General features: G+C 39.0%; 1 protein-coding gene and 1 long non-coding RNA gene across 10 annotated transcripts in view; one reads left to right on the top strand and one right to left on the bottom strand.

Moving 5' to 3' along the window:
* Nucleotides 1–24153, top strand: part of KIF6 (kinesin family member 6) — a 373943-nt gene that overhangs the window by 219312 nt on the left and 130478 nt on the right. The gene's annotated exons all lie outside the window — the stretch shown is intronic.
* Nucleotides 5080–8981, bottom strand: LOC112913963 (uncharacterized). The gene is made up of 3 exons (XR_003233776.2): nucleotides 8812–8981; nucleotides 8485–8626; nucleotides 5080–6504 (listed from the first exon to the last, which is right to left on the bottom strand). It is a non-coding gene; the product is annotated as an uncharacterized lncRNA (long non-coding RNA).

The following is a 24153-nucleotide window of genomic DNA, read 5'->3' as shown; positions in this document are numbered from 1 at the left end:
CCCATTTTGTGGCTACTTCAGAATGCATCTATCTCATCTGCGGAAAATGTTGGTGACTAGTTGGTTGGAAGTGACCACCAACATGGGGTATAGGAGCTGAGGATACACATTTTTTCCACCTTTATTTCCTTTCCCTAAATAAATTTGGCAGTTCAGAGGCCTCTGGTGTCCCCATTTCCACTTCCCCTGAGAAATTCCCCTGATGCAAAAAGTATGCTTGGAAGCTGGTTGAAGATGATCCTGGCAACTACCCTGCCTGTTTAGAAAGTTTTTGTGGATTCATCATGTTCATTAATTTTTCTTTTTTTTTTTCTTTCTTTCTTTCTTTTTTTTTTTTTTTTTTTTTTTTTTTTTTTGCCTACAAAGTCATTAGAGGCATTTCTTAAGATTTTAACTGTTTGCTATTGAGTACCTCACCATTTATTGATCTTGATTTTTTTCCCTACAAGAAGGACAAGGATCTAGAACAAGAAAATATCACCATAGTTTTTCTGCCTGTGAATAAAATATCCCCTTAGTTTACATTTGAATATTAGACTTTCTTTCAAAAATTCAGAATCATAAAAGAAAGCATTGATTTGTGATCAAATTTAACATATGCTTTTGTTTGAATGATACAGTTCTCCATATTTCTTTTACAAAAATCCTCTTTCAAGTATCTGCCCCTTCTCTAGTACTCCAAAAATGCCTATGATTATTTAACCTTTAAAAAAAAGTACACAGTATTTTCTTATTTGGTGTTGAATATTACTTTGTCACTCATTTCATTATAAACCTTTTATTTTAGAAACTTCTTAAGGAAGAGGCCGTATCTACTTCTTAATATGTAAACATCCAAATGATAAAGCCAAGCAATGTTCCCAGAACTTAGTCAATTGAATGAGTATTTAGTCTTATACTAAAAGTAATATTAAATTATCTTGGGTGCATAAGGATATACCAGGGACTACCCAGAGTCACTCATCAGATATCACTCTTAACTTTCTTAAACTATGTATATAGTCAATAACAAACTCTGGACAAGAAAGAAAGTGATAAGGATGGGAGAATCCACATTCCACACTTAAAATCCTAAAGGATTAAAAGGGTCGTGGGTTTTTTAGTGAAATTTTCCTAGGAATATCAAGAAAGTTCTTAACTGTTCTTGGAAACAGAGTAGTCCTCATGTAGGGCATTGTGCAATAAGAGGTTTCGTGCCAGAGCTGGAGAAAATTTTGATGAAATATGCCAAGACCTCACCAAGCTCTGTGCAGAAAAAGATCAAAAGAAGGTTCTGCAAGCCAGGAGGAGCTCCAAGTTGAGCTTCATCTTGCTAAAGGGCAGTGATGGGTTTTGGGAAGAAACGCCAGACAAGGAATAGGCCAAAGCAGTGGTAAGAAGGATGACTGTAAAACTTTGAATTAAATGGATTTTATACAACTTGAAGGTGGCCATCTGAGAAAGAAGAGTATTGTATTTGGAAAATAGCCAATTTATTTAGGTTTTGATTATCTGTGGTAAGGTGGTACACAAACTATCTGGCTTAAATAATCCCAAATACAGGCAATACCATGCCAAAGGCAAGTTTTAACATTTCTACCCATCAGACTTTTTCTAGAACTATTAAAAGGGGACTAAGTAGACTGGCTTGGATGTCTTTCTACTACCTGATTCTATTTAATAACATCATGTAGTGAATAACAAGGGGAAACAAAAAAGATGAGAATCAAACACATGCCTCACAAATGAAAAGTCTCAGAAAAGTGTGTTGAATGCAGGGATGGAAAGACAGAAGAAATTTCTAGTCTGGGCTCTGTCATTAATTATGTGACCTTGGGCAAGTCACTTAACCACAGTATGGTAAATCATCCCACTGACCAATAAAACCTCAATGTCCTCATCTGTAAAATGAAGGGGTTGAACTATTGGATCTCTTACATCCCTTCCAGTCCTAAAATTCCAAAATATACAAGAATTATCTTGCATAAATAGTTTCTGAGTCATCCAGGATTGAACTAAGAATTCTGTAGCTAGAAGAAATATATCCCCCTAGGTTCTGCAGAAGAAGGAAGGGCAAAGGCTTTCATCACCATTTTAATTATCATCAAGCATTTAACATATGTTTAATAAATGTAAGATCCTGAGCTGCATACTAGGTGAATTGAAGCTTCATTCCTACTCCAAAGGAGCTTATTTTCAGTTATGAAGGAGTCATAGTTAATAGTTTATATGTCAAGGAGAAAAGGAAATCTAGATATTAAATATGATAGTTTCTGTACTTTGAGCTAGAATTTTTCCTATAAAAATCAAGAGCCTGCAGCAAGCATTAGGCTCAAGGTCTAGGCTCTAAATCTGGTGAGCTTCCTTGGGTACCTATCTGGGAGTGCCATACTTATCCAACTGAAGACCAGTAAAGACACATTACCTGCCCTCCTCACATATAATATACAATGGGTATGTAGAGCTTAGTGACGAACCCAGATAAGTGCAGTAGATACTCCTTTTTTTTTTTTTTTGTATATTTTTTATTGGAGTTCAATTTGCCAACATGTAGTATAACATCCAGTGCTCATCCCGTCAAGTGCCCCCCTCAGTAAGATATTCCCTTTTAAAAGAAAGGGGGGTTCCTTTCCCCGTTTATAATGTCTAACCAGGCATATAGTTTCAGATCCCTCATTAGAACCTAATTCGACTTCCTAGGATTTGGGTTCCATGGCTTTTTGGCTCTGCCCTTGGTTCTAGTCTCTGGATCATCCTTCCCCCCACTCCCCCCACACACACCCCCGCCCCACAAAGAAGTGCCCTGTGTTTGCAATTGAGCCACTTTTTTTGTTTGTTTTGTTTTTACAATTGAGTGACTTAGCTTACTTTCTACCTACAGACATTTGAGAATCTAAAGGTTTCTTTATATTTCATACTATCTCTGTCCACTTCAAGCCAAACTAATACAACTTCCTTAAAAGCTTTATGGCCTACCTGCATACCAATGTATAATCTACTCTGTTAGAAAAAACCCACACCCATGAATCTCTTCAAAGATGAGTCCTTCTCTACAACGGGCTCCCTGTGAGGCTGCTATGGGATGATACCCTTAAAATCATTAGAAGCTCTATTATTTAACAATAAGGATCTATGAGACATGCTCTTAAAATCCTTAGGAGAACTTTTGTCTGTCTAAGAGTGTCAAAGAAATACCACTCTAGATCTTTAGGAGGTCTTTTTTAAAGATTTATTTATTTGTTTGGGGGAGAGAGAGTGCATGCAAGAGAGGAGGTATGGAGTGGGTCTAGGGACAGAGGGAGAGAAGCAGACTCCCTACTGAGTCTGAGCCCAAATGGGGGCTTGATCATACTACCCTGAGATCACGACCTAAGCCAAAACCAAGAGTCAGGTGCCAAACAACTGAGCCACTCAGGCACCCTGATCTTTATGAGATCTTGACAAAGGATCTTACCATCCCACTCTGGATGTCATCTTTTCCAGGAAGCCATTCCTTAAGAACACTTTGCTGGCTGAAAAGATTTTTCTGGACCTTGTTCTTTATTTCATTTTTCTACTCTCTCATTTAATATCAATATCTAATATTTTAATATAGGCAGCTAGGAGTGCCTGGGTGTCTCAGTTAAGTGTTCAGCTCAGATGATGATCCCAGGTTCCTGGAATCCAGCCCCCTTTTGGGCTCTCTGCTCAGTGGGGAGCCTGCTTCTTCCTCTCCCTCTGCCCCTCCCCCTGCTTATGTGTGTGTGTGCTCACTTGCTCTGTCTCATGAATAAATAAAAATCTTTAAATAATATATATATATATAATGGGCAGCTTAAAGAAATCAGGAAGCACCCTTATCACTCTTCCTAGAACTCTCCCTAGCTAAGTCATTGAATTCATTAGGTACAACTACTTACCACATTATTGCTGATGACAATTTTGTAAAATTTCCCCCACTACATGAGTCTATATTTCTCCAGCTCAAATAATATCTCTCTCAATACCTGGGAAGCCCTCATCAATAGCTTCCTCAAGGCTTCTGCTAACACTCTCTTTAAAACTCCATAGGTGGGCAGCTTGGGTAGCTCAGTGGTTTAGCACCGCCTTCAGCCTGGGCGGGATCCTGGAGACCCAGGATTGAGTCCCACATTAGGCTCCCTGCATGGAGCCTGCTTCTGCCTGTGTCTCTGCCTGTGTCTCTGCCTGTGTCTCTGTTTCTCATGAATAAATAAATAAAATATTAAAACAAAACAAAAAACTCCATAGGCTTTCACTAACAGACTCTTTAAGTCCTTTCTGGCTTCCTACTGCTGTCTAGACCCAAAGCCAATGCCACATGTTACAGGCTTTTTTTTTTTTTTTTTTTTTAATTAATTTTTATTGGTGTTCAATTTACCAACATACAGAAAAACACCCAGTGCTCATCCCCTCAAGTGTCCACCTCAGTGCCCGTCACCCATTCCCCTCCAACACCCGCCCTCCTCCCCTTCCACCACCCCTAGTTCGTTTCCCCGAGTTAGGAGTCTTTATGTTCTGTCTCCCTTCCTGATATTTCCCAACATTTCTTTTCCCTTCCTTTATATTCCCTTTCAGGCTTTTGTTTACATCAATGCCCTAATTTCAGGTAGCAACGTTACCAAAATCTACTAGTTAGCTATTTGCTGCCACTCCAAGCTTAGTGACTTAAGGCAACAATCATTTTATTATCCCTTAGTTTCTCTGGTTCAGGACTTTGGTAAGGGCTTGACTGAGTCGTTCTGGTTTAGGGCTTCTCACATGGTTGTGGTCAGATGGTAGCTAGAGCTAGAACAGTGGCGGAAAAAGATGCTGAAGAAGTTGAGAGCTGTCTGGGCCCCTCTTCCCATTGTCTCAGGACCTCTCCATTGTGGTCTCTGCATGGGCTTTCTCCTAACATGACAGCCCCCAGCATATAAGCATCCAGATTGCTTGTTTAGCAGCTAGAGTCTTCTAGAGTGAGAATTCCATCTAACAAGCCAGAAGCTGCATTGCTTTGTATGATCTAGACCCAGGAGCCATCCAGAATTACTTCTGCTCATCCTGTTTGTTATAAATGAGTCACAAGTATCCAGATTCAAATACAAAGAACTTAGACTCTACCTTTTGATGACATAGGGACAAAATTCCACGTGGGATGGAAGATAGCATTGTGTCCATCTTTGGAAAATACAATCCACCACACCTAAGGTATAGAATATAGTGAGGGCTAGGGATGGTAAATGCAAAGTACCTGGCATACAGCCAGGTATTTGCTAAATAAAATATTATTATCATTACTCACATTATTATTATTTCTATTATTCAGTATGGTTTTTTTCCTGAGTGTTGTCAGAATCTTCTCAGATATTGTTTTAATTTCTTTTTTCCTCCCTTTTTAACTTGTATCATTTCCTTTAATTACTAGAAAAAGTAGAACACTTTTATAGGTAATTTTAGATCTCATAAAGTCTCAGAATATTAGAACTAAAGATACCTTATTTATCCTCTCAAGCAACCGTTTTGTGTTAGAGATGACAAAGCTTAGCACAGCAAAGTCACTTGCTGCATGCACAAAGTCAAGCAGGTTATCAGTAACAGACACCAGACTCAAAAACTACTTGTTTAGATTCTCAAACCTGTACTTTTTCTTATGTAACATCCCTACTTCTCTCATCAAGAAAGGTATGATGACTCACTTCTCTTCCTTTAGAATAAAAGCCTCTATTTTCCCTAGTTGTACAACCTCACAAGGCTTTCTGCTTTCACATTGTCTAGAAGCCTGCTGCTGCCGGGGATCAGAAGGTTTACTTGGAATCCACGATGCTTCTGTGGACACATTTAAGTGTTAGAACCCACTGACATTAGGGAATGCAGAGATGGAGCCTCTCCAGAGGAGAACATAGCACAATGCTTCCTCTCTGTCCTGGCATTTCTCATCTGAAACAAGAACTCTGATGGCCCAACAATCACGTTCACTTCTCCTGTTTTATTAATATCTTTGGAGAGATACTTCAGGCCAAATCTGTCCTTTGAGCATGCACATTTAACTTCCATTTAATTTAGTAAGAACAGTTACATATATCCAAGAGTGAAATGTGGCCAGAGGATAAAAAGAACAAAAATGTCATGGGTCACATACACCACCAGTAGTTCATTTCTGAATGTATTTTCCACCTTCTGCTTTCTGGGTCGTTCCCTGGAGTCTGTTCCTGCTCTAAAGAAGACCTTAATTTTTCCTTTGGAAAAGACTGATAACAATATAAAGCCGTAGTGCCTCTAGGTTTCTTGTAAGTAGTTTTGTAAGATTTGGTTTGCTCATTTGTAAGACCTTTATCCTTCCATCCCCTCCTCAGGTGGCTCTCCCTGGCAGCTTTTTTCTTGGTTTGATGAAGCCAGTCAGTGAGGGCGATGCTCCATCCTGTAACAGTGTGGCCACTTGAAGGCATTGAAATACTATTGCCCTGGTCATGGTCATCATCCCTTTTTGTTCTTCACTTTTCCTGTTGGAAGTTTTTGCTCAGCTGCTAATATTGCTCATTTTCTATCCTGGCAACAAGTAAGAAATAATCTCAGGTTATTTTTAATGATAACAGTAATTACACATGTCTATGCAGACGTCAGTTCCAGCTGGGATTTCTCTCAAGTCCATTGCCATGTCTACCCCCTGATTTTTTTTTTTTTTTTAACTAACAGATGTATTCAATGAACACCAGTTCATGTGATTTTAAACAAAAACAATTTGGGAAATTGTTAATAACTTTCCTTAGGAAAAAACAAAGCTGAGCCTCAAAAAGGAAACAAAAATCCTACAAAAGAAATCCATATAATTAATGGCCAAAAACCTCAGATTTCAGATACTGGCTGGGCACTTAAAATTGATGTCAGGGAGCAAAGTAAGACTATCAGAATAGAGCATCAGATGGATGCAATCAAGACATTAGAGTTTATGAAATTAATGGGGACTTACTCATGTAAACTAAACCCACATAGATAGGGCTATAAATCACAAAATGTCAAGTGACAAGAATTAACGATATTGTTTACGTTTACCAACCAAGACAGAATTCTAGTGTTTGGTTAGGGAATAGCCAGTCGGAACAATGTCCCTCCAGTAGGAATATGTACATGGTTGAACAGGTATTTGCTTATACGACAGATATTTACAAAATGCCAAGCAGTGCCGAGGATTATGTCAGGTTTTAGGGAGTCCTAGTAAGTAAGATATTAACATAAGTTATAGGGACTGGATATAGTCCCTAGGCTCTTGGAGCCCACCACCCAGGAAACAGGCAGGGATAGTAGTCAGCTTCAGATACACAGGAAGGAGACCTCACCCAGACCCAGAGAGTCAAGGGAAGCTTCTGGGAGAAGGAGGGCATCTCTGTTGAGTCCTGAAAGTGTGAATAGCAGGTGTTCATGAGGCTGGCAGGACAGGGTGAAAGGAGCAAAGTGCTATATAAGCATTCACTCTTTCTTTTACTGTTCTTTCTTGTGTGGGGCATTCTTTCTAAAAATGTGTCCATATCCTTGTTCAGGCTAGTCATCAGTGGCTTGCCCCTTTGTTATGGTCCGACATACCTGAGGGGACAGCACACACCTTTTGTGATAGCTGCTCTCCACAAGCTGATGAACCAAGGGGACAGAGAAGATCAGAATCCCCCACTGAGAGGTGGGAGTACGGGTGGTGCTTTTTCAAGCTCTTCCTGGAGAATCCTGAAACTACAGGCTGTATTAATCCATTGCTTACTGTGCGCCAAGCCCTGTTCTGAGTGCCAGAGATTAGAGTGTGGCTAAGATACAAGATTCCAGCCTTAAAGGGACTCGTATTCAACTAAGTGCGACAGCGACCAAGTAAGCAAAGATGCCATTGGTGCTTTGAAGAAAATCACTCAGAGCACTGAGAGTTGGAGAGGATGGAGACAGTGATTTTAGATAAAATATCGGAGATGATCTCTTTGATTAGGAGACCTGTAAGTATTTTCACATTTCATCATACCTTAAGTTTCTAGAGCTTTCCTTTCTTAAGTTTTGGAGACATCCTATCTATGAAGTAACTCTGCAGGTAGTTAATCTCACCCACTCTGTGTAGACTGTATTAGTGTCACTGCTAGAAAATAACCCAGTGTCCCAGCCCTGGGGGCACCATTGCAGGTCCCTTTCTACTAACTATACTTACTGGCAGTGTGACAGTGGGCAAGTTGCATCACCTCACAAAGATTTAATTTCCTCATCTGCAAAATGGGGAAATCTTTAGGCCAAGGGTAAATAAAACCCTGTGGGTGAGGGGTGACAGTGAATTGCCGGGAAGAGAGAAGCTGATAAAGGGAGTGGTCAGAGTGGAGAAAAGAGGCCAGAGAAAGGGGTCCAGGGGACACATTGTGTGGACTTGGCAAGAGTGGCTTCCCTCGGGGAGGCAGACAGGAGACTGAGGAGGGGCAGAAATGAGGCCAGTCACACTGGCAGGCTGACCACCTGAGCCACCCGACTGCCCTATGGCCTGGCCTGTGAATGAAGGAATAGTGTTACCTTTACATAGAAAGGCCCAGTCTGAAGGAGAGGGGATGTCGCCTAATGCATGGAGCAAGCCCACCAACGTTCACGGTCCAGGTGGCTCTCAGTAATTGGTTTACTCCAGTTATACTGCCAGCTTCGCACACATCTGGGGCTCCTGAAATTAATCACTTCTGTCAGTCAATCAACCATAGACTTTTTGTTGCCTGGAAAATAAGGTTCAAAGTCCTCCACAGGTCATGGGCCTGTCCGCACTTCCCGCTGCTGTCCCTCCACCTCCCACCACTTTGTTTCCACTGGTTCCTGTCCATACTGCTCTTTGCTCTTTCCCACAACTCATACCTTCATCCTCGCAGACAGATCACCACTAGCCATGCATTCCCACGGCACTTCTGTTTGCATTGCTTTTAAGATCCTTTATCACATCGCGCCTTCCATTTTCACTGCATGTGGGGATGAACGTATTCATCACAGTAAGCCTCCTCGGCTTCTTGTCTTACACCAGGTACCAGCTGCTCAATAAATAATTGCGGACCTAATTAAATAATTATCAAGCATCTGCTGTAGAGCAGACCCTGTAAACAAAATGTGTGAGTTGAAAGCGTGATCCCTGCAACACACTAGGGAGACAAAGTAGAAATGCACAGGTGCACGTGTAGAGTGGTGTATAATAAGCACAGAATAAATGTTGGCAGCAGTAAGTCCTTTTCAAAGTGTTCCCCTCGCTCCACGCCCTCCTCCTCATTATCATGTGTCGCACTGCACTGAAACCCCTGTTTACACGCGTGTGGGCCTCCCCCACACAGTGAATTGAAGAGCATGGAATATGACTGATTCGTGTTTTTATCCCTGGTTCCTGGCCCTCGGTCAGAATTCAATAAATGTTTCTGGAATGAATAGAACAACTAGTCACCATGAAATGTCACTTTTAAATACCTTGTCTTCCGTCAGAGTCTGTCTCATTTCATTTATTGATCTTGCAATGCTGGTAGGCTTTTTTTCCATTTCCTTTTTCTCTTAGGGCTAATATCCTGGATATTACAGCCGCAGTGCTCGAGTTTTCCCTCTGAGTCCTGGATAAAGGCCTGGAAGAGCAGCGAAACATTTCAGTGCCGTGCCCTTAATGTTGGGGTCAAACCTTAGATCTCTTTCAGATGCTTGAAATGCATGAGTTTAAAACCTGCTCTGTATCCGTGGATTTCAAATTGTTATCATGAGTGAAAGATGCCTTTTGAAATGCTAGCAGAGAAAACTTGGCATGTCGGCCAGAGGTACACCCCAGTGTGATGACTCATAATGTCATGTGGCAGGTGGGAAATCTTTTTAAAAATCACTGTTTCCTCATAAACTCGGCTGCAGAAATCAGATGTGGAACTGGGTTGGGGGTTGTATGTGGCAGAGATGGAGGAAGGAGCTTCAGGAAAACAGCCATTGGAGGGAGAGGACCTTGGTGCACACAAGAAAGGCTTGTGGGCATTCTTCGACTCTATAGACTATTCACTCAGTTTGTGTACTAGCCGAATACTTTCCTACTTCTTTCTCCTTCAGACTGCCTATATTTTGCCGATTCAGCCCCATTTATTTCTCCCCCACCCCAAAGAGTAGAGAGCCAGAGAGAAAGGAGAAAAATACATCAACTCTGTTGACTATTTTATGAATCACTCATAATTTCTATTGTAGAAGGGCAGAGGGAAGGAGTGGAAGAATGAGACTGTTAACTAAAATCAAGGTTTTAGGTAATTTGTTATTTCGATTATCCTTAATTTTCTATTTATCAAAAGGAAGGAAGGAAAAGAGGGGGGAGGGAGAAGGGAGGGAGAGAAGAAGGGTAGGAGGGAAGAGGGAAGGAGGAAGGGAGAGAAGGAGGGTGGGAGGGGGAGGGAGGAAGGGAGGGAAGGAGAAAAGGAAGGCAGGAGGGAGGGAGGAAGCAAGGGAAGGAAGGAAGAGAGAGAGAGAGGGAGCAAGGGAAGAAACCAGAATCCCTTCACCACCCAGAGATTTCTGACAGCCCTTGTGGGTACCTTACTTTGTTCAAGAACTGCTATTTCTTGTAATTCCACAGTGGTCCGCTCCCTGACATCCATGGCCTGAGAAGTCACTTGTTGTCCTGCCCTTGCCAGAGTTACCCTGGTCAGGCTCTCACTTCTAGCACTCCTCAAAGCTGTAAAACTCAAAAATATGTCAGAGCTTCCTTACCTTCTCTCCACCTCTCACGTCCCAGAGCCACACTGGCATGAATAGATGGCTCGCTCACAGACTTGGAATAGTATATTGTGGTTCCTGGCATCCTCTTGGAAGTGACCTTTCAGGTCTGACCTGCTGTCTCTCACTCTGTAGTGCTCAGACGTGGGGCTCAGAGGGATTGGGAACAGACACTGCACCCTCTTCTCTCTTGCCCCAAATGCCTTCTTCCCTTTTCCCTTATCTGGTGGTAGTGGTGTGGGGACTGACAAGCAAACATGCTCCTCATGGGACCACCCTCCAGTTCAGCAGACACTACCAGTAATGTCTGGATTTCAGTTTGATCTCAAGATACGGTACCTGGTATGCAAGTAACAGTTAATAGAAAACTGGAGAATTTGGCTCAGGACTCAGGATCTCTAGACCCCTATCTTAAACAGCAAGTGAGGGTTGGGTTGGGGTCTGGCCAGTCCTTACAGCTGTGATGTGGATGGCTATTCTTGGTGGGGCCCAGAAAGCTGGAGATGCGTGTGGTTGATAGTGCTGCCTGCCAAGGGTTCCAGGGTCTGTGTGTGTGTGTGTTGTGGGGAAGGGGAGGTAGTATCCCATTGTAGGTCCCATTGACTTTAAGGACCTAACAATCTCACCATGGAATCAGAGTTAAGCATGAAATACTGATGGTAAGTATCTTGGAGGTCACAAGGAATAGATCAGTATGGATTCGAAGCACAGTCTTTAGGAAAGGGAGGGGCCTTGGAAGACACTGGGGCTCAGGATAAGCAGAGGGCAGGGTGGAAGGCACCCCCAGACATAAATAGCTCAAAGAAAGGCACAGGGATGGAAATGCTCAAGAAAAATGGCAAACTCAGCCTGATGGGAGCACAAGGTTCTTGTTGGGAGTCTTAACAGTGGACATTAGATTGCGTCAGTTGGGAGGGTGGGTGGGTTTGTGGAAAGCCCTAAAAAGTCAAAAAGAGATGTTTGAATTTGATGCAGAGACCATAAGGAAACGTTTCTGGCAATCTGTCTAAAGGGGTATTTGGGAAGATTAATCTGGCAAGGGTTTATAACAGAAATTGGAGAGGGAAACACTAAGAGATTAGCTTAAAAGGCTCTTATGTGATTCATCCCTCAAGGAGTTTTACATTTAATTAGAAAGTAAGGCAGCAGTGTGCATTGTACATATTCTTGGAACATGTGTGTGTCTTTCCTAAAAAATTTTAAAAAACATACTTATTTTATTTTTTGAAGAGGTAATACATCCACATGGCTCTTAAACCCAAACAATATAAAGAGGTGTACAGTGAAGGAAGGCGTTTGCTCCCACCTTTGTCCCAATTGGTCTCATTCCCACCCGGCACCTGCCCCACCCCCCCACCCCACAACATCATCACCCTGAACCACTTTCATGGCTTCCTTATGTATGTTTCCAAAGTCTCTTTATGCAAATCCAGGCAAATATTAAAGTATGTTCTAATCTTTCTTCTTTTTTACACAAAAGATAATAGCCTATTTAATCTCCCTTGGATTTTGCTTTTTTCCCTTAAGAATTGATCTTTTTCTTTCTTCGCTTAAGAATTGATCTTAACAATTTTGGCATATCATTCTTCTTGTCAGCTGCATCGTCTTACATTATGTGGAGAACCAGAACTGTGTTGATGGATGTGTTTTCTAACATCCTTTTGATATTGTATATGGTGCTGCAAAAGATAACTTGCCCTTATACCATTTTGTATGCGTGTGTATATCCACAGAATAAATTTCCACAAATGGGCTCATTGCATCAAAGTCCACATATATTTATAGTTTTAATGGAGATTTGTAAATTTCCCTCTTCAGGGAGTTGTACTGATTTGCATTCTCACCAGCAATACCTGGGATCGCCTGCTTTCCCACAGCCTTGCCAACACAATGGTTATCACTTTGGGGGCTTTTCTGCTCCATTAGTGAAATCTTCATGCAGCTCTAATTTGCTTTTCTCTTATAAGTTGAACATCTTTTCATATGTCTATGGGCCCAGGGGATTTTAAATTCCTTCTTAGGGGGCTGACTTCATCACTTCTGCACCCCTCCCAGAACCTCCCCAAAGGCCTTGCTACAGAGCAGGTTTTCAGTCAAGATTTGTAAACCCAAGAAATGTTTGCATGAATGAATAGGTAAGTCATTGAATACATCATCATGCTGTTGCAGCTATAAATCCTCAATTAGATATGAGTCTTCCCTGAAGCAGCATAAGATAGAATAAGCTTACAGAGTAGATATAAAAGCAACATATATGTATGTTCAAAGATTACATGCCATATTCTAAGAGTGAGTAATACCTTCCTTAGGTTGAAAAGTGAAGAAACTTAGATGAAATACCTTGTTCATCCCCAGAAATGGAAGAAGGAATCCCATAGTTCTTTTCCATGGTTTCTTGTTCATTTAAAGAGTGGTTTGGAGCTAGTGTGATTAAATGGTTTCCATAGAACTAGTAGCAAATTAGAAGGGCACAATAAGGCCCCAGCGTGTGGGTTCCTCAGGCTCCTTCCACTTCATTTCTCCTTAGAACACCCAGAACTCAGATCCTATGGCAGTGTAAACTGTCACTAGCTGGAGTCTGAAGCCTGAGTTTCTTTCTTTCTTTGCTGTTTCTATGTGTTCTCACATCAATTACTGTGAGTCATAGCAAAGCACATTTGATCATTTATTTGCTAGTTTTATGAATTGTATGGAATTCCATTCTCCAACAGCATGTTTGCCAACTGTTTGTTTTATGCTGTCTTCAAAGAGAAGTCACTGGTAGACAGGCAGAAGGTGAGAACAATGACAGCATGAACGCAGCAGAACCTCCATGGTGTACTCTTACCTGAAGTGACTGATCTAACAGTTGTGCATGAACTTAACCATAGTCCCTAAAGGAAAGCCTACCCCAGAAGAAACATGAAGCCCTCTACCTGCTTATGGAGTTCCTCCTTCCCCCTTAGACAACGAGAGTCACAATCACAACCCAGAATATAAGATCACGTCAAGCCGGGAGCTTGGTCAGCTGTGACAGCCACCTAAAAGGCAGGGAAGCAGAAAGAAGATAGGAAATAAAGAGAAATTCAAGTTATAATCCTGATTCCAGACCTTCTATAACTAAAAAAACTAAAAAAAAAAAAAAAAACTAAAAAAACTAATGAATATTGCCAGGGACCTAGGAAAATCATGTGACTGGGGACTCAGTATTTTAAATGGATCTGGAGATGAGCTATTTAAAGTAAGGATACTTGGAAAATTAAGATACTTGCAACCTTCCTATTATTGATTCTATTTCTTTCTATTGTTACTTTGGGGGGGGGTGTTAAAATGGCAAGTCAAGAAGAAACAGCTTTAACACATGTTCAACATTTAACAGTCTATTTAATACATCTGTGTCTGTTGTGTCACCTCTTCCTCCAAACACCCTGTGTGTTATTTCCATCTCTACTACTCACCCATTTTGTACACAAAGAGGAGCCAGAGGAGGTTGAATGACTTTCTCAAGGTCACATACTTCATAAAGAGGAGACTTTGACTCGGGTCTTCTGAACCCCAAACTGGAGCTCTTTCCAGGATTTGTTTCTTAGCTTACTGTAAAATTGGTCTCAGGGAAGAAATCCTGGCACTGAGGAAGTGCCAGAAAAGAAGCATTACCTTCACTTGCAGCAACAGAATCATTCTAAAATTGTTTTGTGATGATCTGAAGCCATAGCAACTGTGCTGGATCCAAACAGGGTTAAGTGAGTAGTTGATGCCTCTGGATGATCACCCTGGTGATGATGCCACAGGGCAACAGGTCCACTGCAAGGCGGTTCAACTATAAGTTAGAACTGAAACTACTCTTTAAGATTTGCTACTTATTACCTAGAGATAAACTTGCTAATTCATAATTCACAAGCCACAACATGACAACACACAGTTCCATTAAAGATTTGTTTTGTTCTCTCACATGACCATTCACAGGAGGAACTTATCAGTTCCAGCCCATTCATTATCATGTTTTTGTGATCAGTGATTATCCCCGTGGAAAAATGGAAATATTGAAGACTCAAGCTTTCTGCAATGAAATATAAGGTTGTTGAGATGTACTTCATTCATGCAAGTAAAGACAAAATTTATTAAGCATGTATTAATAAGCAGTTACCTTAGTTACCAGATGCTTGCAATTAAAGAGACCTCTTAACTAAGAAAGAAATTGGCTTCAAGAATAAATAGGTTAACGGCCAGATAGGTAATATATTTATTAATTATTTTACTTAGTGTATAGTCATGGCTTACATATAATTAAAGATTTTTAAATATCTCAAACTCTTAAAAAATAACTGCCAGTTTGAACATTCCCTTGTCAAAGATTCCTTCCCCCAGTCATTACCTGTTTTCAGATAAAAGCTTTTCTACAGAGTAACACAGAAAAAAATATGAAACCTCTTTGGAAGTACACATCTATTATTTCCAAGGATTGGATTTTCCAAAGGCCAAATAAAGAACAGAAGTGGGTGATATTGTCATGGTCAGAATCATGGTCCTGCATCAAAACTCAAATGAATTTTCCACAAAGAAAATTATTCATTGAAAAAGGATGTATCCTGAGCTTTCTACCATACTCAAGTTACCAAATTAATCAGTGAAGCTCTACAGCTGCAGGGAACATAAAGCTAAAAGTCAAAGTTACAGATAAATATACCCAATGTTTTAACCCTGATTTCTGTTCATTTTTTTTTTTTTTTTGGCCTCATATCAAGTAGAATCATTTATCCTGTACTGGTGGTAAACGAAGTTTTTCAGATAAGGGAAATTTGCAAAAAACTAAAGCTTATCTCTTTCTTTTTCACTTTAACCAATTTTCCATCTCGACAAACATCCTAAAAATCAATTGCAATGCTCTGTCAATGTAAGGAAGGTATATTATACAATATATAGTCTCTTCCTGATACATAGGGCCCAACTTCTTAAGCTCAATATCCACAGGTAAGTAGCAGTGGGTCTAGAGAACTCAAAGCCACTAAATTAACATGAAGCAAATCTTCTTGTACATCTATTAAACTGGAGAATGTATAGAAAAGTGTGAAGTTCAGTATTCTTAAAAGGTTTTGTCATGTCACACATCCAGAAACATTAACAAAATCTTTTCTACCTAAATCAATTTTGTTCCTTTTTTCTTTTTAGGCAAATGCCTAGAAAGTAGAAATTTTTATGCTCAGTAACTGATTGGAAAATGTGCAATGTTTTTATTATTGGAGAATCTTGTGGTATTGGCATTGCAGTTACATTAAAACAAAAAGAGTAAGATGGATTTATCAGAGGCAGTGTGAATTACACTGGTCTGCTTGGCCAGGGCTCATCTGTAGGAGCAGAAAATCTGGAGTGTTTGATTTTTCAGCAAGACTATGAAAGCCCAGGCAGCTACAATTTTAAAAACTAGAGGGTCACATTTGAACATGTAGGAGGGGAGTAGTGTTGTCATTGGTTGTTTTGTTTTTTACTTGGCATTATAGGAAAGTCCTAGAAATCTCTGATTTCTTATTGCAACTGGGACCATCTATTTCTTTACAATATGGGGCTATGTTTAATTCCCCAATAATGTACAAGCAAAAACACCAACAATTAATCTTTTGGGGTCATTTATCATTTGCCATTTTAAGAATGACAATTTTTGAATTATATTTTCACCCAGAGACATGAAAGTTTCTAGTTTAGAGGGTAAGAAAGAAAGCAATGCCAGTTTAAGGAGAGAAAGTGCTTATTATGAAAACTGGGCAGGGATAGACAGGGCGATGGGAGGACAACCACCAATGTAGAATCCTGAGAACCAAGAGAGCAGAATTGGGATTAGTCCATGATATCAAATCAGATGAGGACTGCAAAGACACTATTGGGATTTCTGGTCCAGGATGTAAGAAGCTTGGAAGTCTTCACTCTCTCCTAATGGCAAGTAAAAAGCTGGACAAACTTCAACAATTCTTTTTAGATCCATAAAATAAGTGAAGTCACAGGGCCCTGACTTTTCAGAATTGGAGAGACAGATGACTACAAAGAACTGTGATTTACTGGAACAGAGACCCATATGCACATATTTTTATAGGAAACAGTAGCAAGGTAGGGAACCTGGACCATAATCAACAAATTGTTGGAGTCTCCCACACTTTTGTGAATTTTACCTCCAAGAGCTCTACTATATCCTTACAGAGAATATTGGAGAAAAATCTCCTGATGCTTATGATGAGGGCAGGGGAAAAGGAATATTTTGAAATATGCCAGAGCACTCTTTTTAACAAAGTCTGCCCTCAGAAGAAACTCTTTAACATGCGCCTGACCTGCTGGGGCTTTTTCAGACCCTAACTGACCAGAAGGAAGATAAATGCCCAAATGCAACCCCTCTAGCATTCTATGTAGGAAAAATGAAATACCCAGCTCCAGCCCACTCTTGAAATCTTGTCCCACCTAAGTGGGAACAGGAGGTGTCAGAAGCTGAGAAGCATGTGTGAAGCTCATGAACCAGAGGCATAGGCTCATTAAAAGACTGAGACCTAATCATAGTAGTATATAGAATGCTTCCTCTCTTCCCATACCTTACCACCACATTACTAAAGGACTATTTATAGCAGTTTCTTTTACTCAGTACATCATGTCTGGCTATCAAGAAAAAGCTACAAGACACACTAAAAGGAAGGGAAAAAAAGGCAACATAGAACTCTCCCAAGCCAAAAGTCAAACAAACAAACAAACAAACAAACACACACCATAAACCAGTTCAAAGAGATAGAGCAAACATTAAAACTAGACACTGATATGGCAAGGGTTTTGGAATTGTCAACTAGGAATTTCAAACAACAATGATAAATATCCTAAGGGCTGTAACAGTTGATAGCATGCAAGAGAAGATGGGCAATGTATGCAGATTGATGAAATTCTAAGAGAGAATTTTTAAAATCTAGAGACAAAACCACTACAACAGAAACAAAAAATGCCCTTGATGGATTTATTAGGAGACTACATATATAGGCTAAAGATTCTCTGAACTTGAGAATATCTCAACAGAAACCTCTAAAACTGGAAAGAAAAAAGATTGATAAAAATAGAACAGAATATTCAAGAACTGTGGGACAACCACAAAGGGTGTTCACATTTGTGTAATGAGTATACCAGAAGCAGAAGAAAGAAAGGAAGAGAAGAAATATTTGAGACAATAATGACTGAGAATTTCTCTAAAATTAATTTCAAACACCAAACCACAGATCCAGGAAGCCTAGAGAATACCAAATAGAAAAATGACTGAAAAACTGCATCTAAGCATATCATTTTCAAACTACAGACTATCAAAGATAGAAAAGAAAGTCCTCAAAGAAGCCAGAGAAGAAAAAACACTTTACTAACAGAGGAGCAAAGGTAAGAATTACATCCAATTTCTCTTCAGAAACCATGCAAAGAAGAACAGAGTGGAGTGACACATTTAAAGTTTTGAGAGAAAGAAAGCCAACAACCTAGAATTCTGTGCCCTGCAAAATTACCCTTCAAAACCTTGCAAAATTACCCTTCAAAATACAGACTTTCTTAGACAAACAAAAATTAAGGATATTTGTTGTCAGTAGATGTGCCTTGCAAGAAATGTTAAAAGAAGTTCTTTAGAAAAAAGGAAAGTGCTGTAGGTCAGAAACTTGGATATACATAAAGGAAAAGTGTTGAAAAAGGAATTAATGAAAGTGAAAAAACTTTTATTTCTTATTCTTAATTGTTCTAATGGATAACAGTTTGTTCAAAATAATAATAGAAACACTTATTTAATTATGTATGCTTATGCATATATATTCATATATGTGTATGTATATATTCTTATACATGTGTGTATGTATATATTCATATGCCTCTGTATAAGTGAAAAAGAATGACAGCAATGATACAAAAGAGGGAAAGGAGGAATTAGAATTATTTTGTTATTGTAAATTATACTACCAATGAAATGGTATAGTGTTATTTGAAAGTGGATTTGGGTTGGCTGTAAATGTATATTGGAAATCTAGACCAACTACTCAAAAAAGTGAAAAAAATACAATTGATATACTAAGAAAGGAGATAAAGTGCTCAATTAAAATAACAAAAGCAGAAAATTGAAAGACAAAAATAGTAACAAAAAGGCAACAAATGGAAAACAGTAATAAACAAGTATCAATTCAACCATATCAGTAATCAGTTTGAATGTCAATGGTTTAAGTGCACCAATTAAAGAAAGAGATTGTCAGGCAGGATCAAAAAACAAGACCTAAGTATATGTTGTCTATAAGAAACCCATGTTAAATATAAAGGCACATATAGGTTTAAGAGTAAATGAATGGAGAAAGATATGCCACGTTAACACTAATCAAAAGTGGGAACAGTTATATTAATTTCAGATGGAGCAGACTTTACAGCAAGGGCAGCTATCAGGAATAAAGGACATCATATAATGATAAAGGAGTCAGTTCTCCAAGAAGACATAATAATCTTTAATGTGTGTGCATATAACAAGAGTGTCAAAGTACTTAAGGCAACACTTGCTGGAACTGCAAGGAAAAATAGATGAATCAACTCTTATATTGGAGACCTCAGCATCTCTCTGTTGAAGAGAGATGGACAAATCCAGCAGGCAGAAAATCAGTAAGGACATAGTTGAACTCAATAATACCATCATTCAACTGGATATAACAAACATCTATACACTACTTCATCCAAAAACAGCAGAATACATATTAACACGATTGAATTAAGCTAGAAACCAGGAACAAAAAGATAACTGGAAAATCCCCAAATACTTGGAGATTAAACAGCACACTTCTACAGATACATGGGTCAAAGAAGTAATCACAAGAGAAATTTAACAATACTTTGAACTAAATGAAATGAAAATACAACATCATATTCTGTGGGATGCAGCAAAAGCAGAGCTTAAGAGAGAACATATAGCATTGAATGCAATATTAGAAAAGAAGAAAGATCTAAAATCAGTCATCTAAGCTTCTACATTAGGAAACTAGAAAAAGAAGAACAAATTAAACTCAAAGTAAGCAGAAGGAAAGAAATAAAAATTAGAGCAGTAATCAATGAAATAAAAAACAATGAAGTTTTTTAGAAGCCAATAGAGCCAATAGAGAAAGAAGCCAATAGATAAAACTAATGAAACCAAAAGCTGGTTCTCTAAAAGATCAATAAAATCAATAAGCCTCTGGCTCAACTAACACAAATTATTAATATCAGCAATGAAAGAGGACACGTCACTACAGACCCCATGAATAGTAAAAGGATAATAAAGGAATACTATAAACAACTCTGTGCCCATGACTTTGATAACCTAGATGAGATAAATGGGCCAATTCTTTGAAAGACACAATCTGCCAAAACTTACAGAGGAAGAAATAGACAATCTGAATAAGCCTATATCTATTAAAGAAATAATTAATAACCTTCTAAAACAATGGGCCCAGGTGGTTCACTGGAATTTCATCAAACATTTAAGGAAGAAATTATACCAGTTTTCCCCAATCTCTTTCAGAAGGTAGAAACAGAGGTAATACTTAACTCATTCTAGGAAGTCAGCATTACCCTAACAACAAAAACAGATGAAGGCATTACAAGAAAACTACAGAACAATATCTCTCAATAACATAGGTGCAAAAATCCTCAATACTTGGGATGTCTGGGTGGCTCAGTGGTTGTGTGTCTGCCTTTGGCTTAGGTCATGATCCCAGGGTCCTGGGATCGAGTCCTACATTGGGCTCCCTGCAGGGAACCTGCTTCTTTCTCCCTCTGCCTATGTCTCTGCCTCTCTCTCTCTCTCTCTCTCTGTCTCTCATGAATAAATAAATAAAATCTTTTAAAAAATCTTCAATACTCGTCTATTTTTGCTTTGGTAGCCTGTGCTTTTAGTGTCATATCTATAAAATCATTGGAAGACCAATGTCATGAAGTTTTTCCCTGTTTTCTTCCAAGAGTTTTATAGTTTCAGATCTTATATTAAGTCTTTAATACATTTTCAGTTAATTTGTATGTATGGTGTAATGGTCCAGATTCTTTCTTTGACATGCTGTTATTCAATTTTCCCAAAACTGTTTTTTTAAAGATTTTATTTATTTACTTGTGTGAGAGAGATAGAACACAAGCAGGGGGAGGGACAGAGGGGAAGGAGAAGCAGACTGTCCGCTGAGCAGGGAGCCCGTTACAGGGCTCAAACCCAGAACTCCAGAATCATGACCTGCGCCGAAGGCAGAAGTTTAACCAACTGAGCCACCTAGGTGCCCCCAATTTTCCCAACACTATTTATTGAAGAGATTGTACATTCTTTCCCCATTGTGTGTTTTTGATGCCCAAAGATTAGTTGTCTGTAATATGCATGGATTTTTTTTTTTCTGGTCTTTCTGTTTTGTTCCTTTGGTCTAATGTGTTTGTTTTTATGCCAGTACCATATTGTTTTTATTATTGTAGTTTTGTTATGTGTTTTTGAAATGAGGAAGTGTAATGCCTCTAGCTGTGTTCCTCTTTCTCACGATTGCTTTGGCTATTCTGGGTCTTTTGTGGTTCCATAGGAATTTTAGGATTTTTTTTTCCTTTCTGTAAAAAGTACCATTGTTTTTGATACGGGTTGCATTTAATTTATAGATTGCTTTGGGTAGCATGGACATCTTACTATATTAAGACTTCTAATCAATGAACAGAGGATATTTTTCCATTTGTTTGTCCTTTTTTTCGTTTTCTTTTATCAATGTAATGTAGTTTTTGGTGTAAAAATATTTCAACTCCTGGGATCCCTGGGTGGCGCAGCAGTTTGGCGCCTGCCTTTGGCCCAGGGCGCGATCCTGGAGATCCGGGATCGAATCCCACGTCGGGCTCCCTGCAGGGAGCCTGCTTCTCCCTCTGCCTGTGTCTCTGCCTCTCTCTCTCTCTCTCTCTCTGTGACCATCATAAATAAATAAAAATTTAAAAAAAATTATTTAAAAAAAATATATTTCAACTCCTTGGTGAAATTTATTTCTAAGTATTTTACTCTTTTGAAAGCTCTGGAAAATGGAGTTGTTTCCTTAATTTCTTTTTCAGTTTGTTTTAAGTTGTTGCAATTGAATTTTCTACTCTACAACTTTACTGAATTCATTTATTAGTTTCAACAGATTTTTTTGTGGAGTCTTTAACGTTTTATACATCATATGACCTGCAAACGGAGAAAATTTGACTTTTTTTTTAAAGATTTTATTTATTTATTCATGAGAGACACAGAGACAGAGATAGAGAGAGGCAGGGACACAGGCAGAGGGAGAAGCAGGCTCCATGAAGGGAGCCTGACGTGGGACTCGATCCTGGGTCTCCAGGATCACACCCTGGGCTGAAGGCAGCGCTAAACCGCTGAGCCACCAGGACTGCCTAGAAAATTTGACTTTTTTTCCTGATTTGGATTCTATTTATTTCTCTTTATTGCCTAATTGCTCTGTCTAGGATTTCCAGTCTATGTTGAGTAGAAGTGACAAAAGTGGGCATCTTTGTTTTATTCCTGATCTTAGAGGAAAGGATTTCAGTTTTTCACTGTTAAATATGATGTTAACTGTGGGCTTGTCATATATGACCTTTAGTATGCTAAGGTACATTCCCTCTATATGGAGCTTGTTGAGTATTTTTACCATAAAAGTATGTTGCATTTTGTCAAATGCTTTTTCTCTATAAAAGTAATCATATGATTTTTATCCTTTATTCTGTGAATGTGGTGTATCTTATTTATTTATTTGCATATGTTGAATATATATATATATATATATATATATATATATATATATATATATATATGATGGAATATTACTCAGCCATCAGAAAGGATGAATACCTACCATTTACATCAACATGGTTGGAACTGAAGGGTATTACGCTAAGTGAAATAAGTCAACCAGAGAAAAACACTTAACATAGGTTTCACTCATATTTGAAATATAAGAGGATCATGGGGTAAGGGAGGGAAAACTGAATGTGAAGTCATCAGAGAGAAAGAAAAACCATGGAAACTCTTAGTTATAGGAAATAAACTGAGAGTTGCTAGAAGGGAGGTAGGTGAGGAGATGGGGTAATTGTGTGATGGACATTAAGGAGGGCACATGATGTGATGAGCATTAGGTGTTATACACAACTGATGAATTATTGAACACTACATCAGAAATTAATTATGTACTATATGTTAGCTAACTGAATTTAAATTAAAAAAGAAGAAAACACTTCTATCTTCATAACAGATCTTTGTTGAAAAAAATAAAACAAAAAATGAGCCAAAGACTTTAATAAACACCTCACCAAAGAAGATATGGCAAATAAGCATATGAAAGATGCCCCACATCATATGTCATCAGGGAAATGCAAATTAAAACAATTAAATATCACTATATACCTATTGGAGTGACCAAAATCCAGAACACTGACAACACTGAATGCTGGGGATGATGTGGAGCAACAGGAACTCTTATTCATTGCTGGTGACAATGCAAAATAGTACAGCCACTTTGGAAGACAGCTTGGTAATTTCTTACAAAACTAAATATTGTCTTATACAACCCAGCAATTGTGCTACTTGGTATTTACCCAAAAGACTTGAAAACAGGGATCCCTGGGTGGCGCAGCGGTTTGGCGCCTGCCTTTGGCCCGGGGCGCGATCCTGGAGACCCGGGATCGAATCCCACGTCGGGCTCCCGGTGCATGGAGCCTGCTTCTCCCTCTGCCTATGTCTCTGCTTCTCCCTCTCTCACTGTGTGCCTATCATAAATAAATAAAATTTAAAAAAAATCAAAAAAAATAAAATAAATTAAAAAAAAAAGACTTGAAAACATATCCACACAAAAATCTACCCATGGATGTTTATAGCAGGTTTATTTATAATTTGCCAAAACTTGGAAGCAACCAAGATGTCCTTCAATAGATGAATGGATAAATAAACTGTAGTACATCCAGACAATGGAATGTTATGTAGTACTAAAATGGGGGGGGGGGGGGGAAGCTATAAAAATGCAATCTGAAAAGGTTACATGCTTTATAATTCTAACTATATGATGTTCAGGAAAAGGCAAAACTTTGGAGACAGTAAAAGATCAGTGATTACCAGAGGTTGGTTGGACAGAGGTGTAAATAAGGAGAACACAGATAATTTTAGGGATGATGAAATTACTTTGTATGATATTATAATGGTGTATATATGCCATTATGCATTTGTGCAAACCCATAGAATGTGTAACACCAAGAGCAAACCCCAAGGTAAACTAATGGATTTTGGGTGATCATGATATGTCCATGTAGGTTCATCAGTTATAACAAATGTACCATCTGGTTGATAATACAGGAGGCTGTGCATGTGTAGGGGCAGGAATATTTGAAAAACATCTATACTATACCTTCTGGTCAGTTTTACTGTGAAACTAAAAATGCTCTAAAAAATAAAGTCTACTTTAAAAAAAAGACCATTGGGTGTGGCAATGAGGAGGTGGTAGGTGACCTCAAAAGAGCAGTTTC

This window comes from Vulpes vulpes, chromosome 1, assembly GCF_048418805.1.
Source record: "Vulpes vulpes isolate BD-2025 chromosome 1, VulVul3, whole genome shotgun sequence".
NCBI lineage: Eukaryota > Metazoa > Chordata > Mammalia > Carnivora > Canidae > Vulpes > Vulpes vulpes.
The sequence above is the reverse complement of the archived record's forward strand: the minus strand, read 5'-3'. Positions and strand labels throughout refer to the sequence as shown.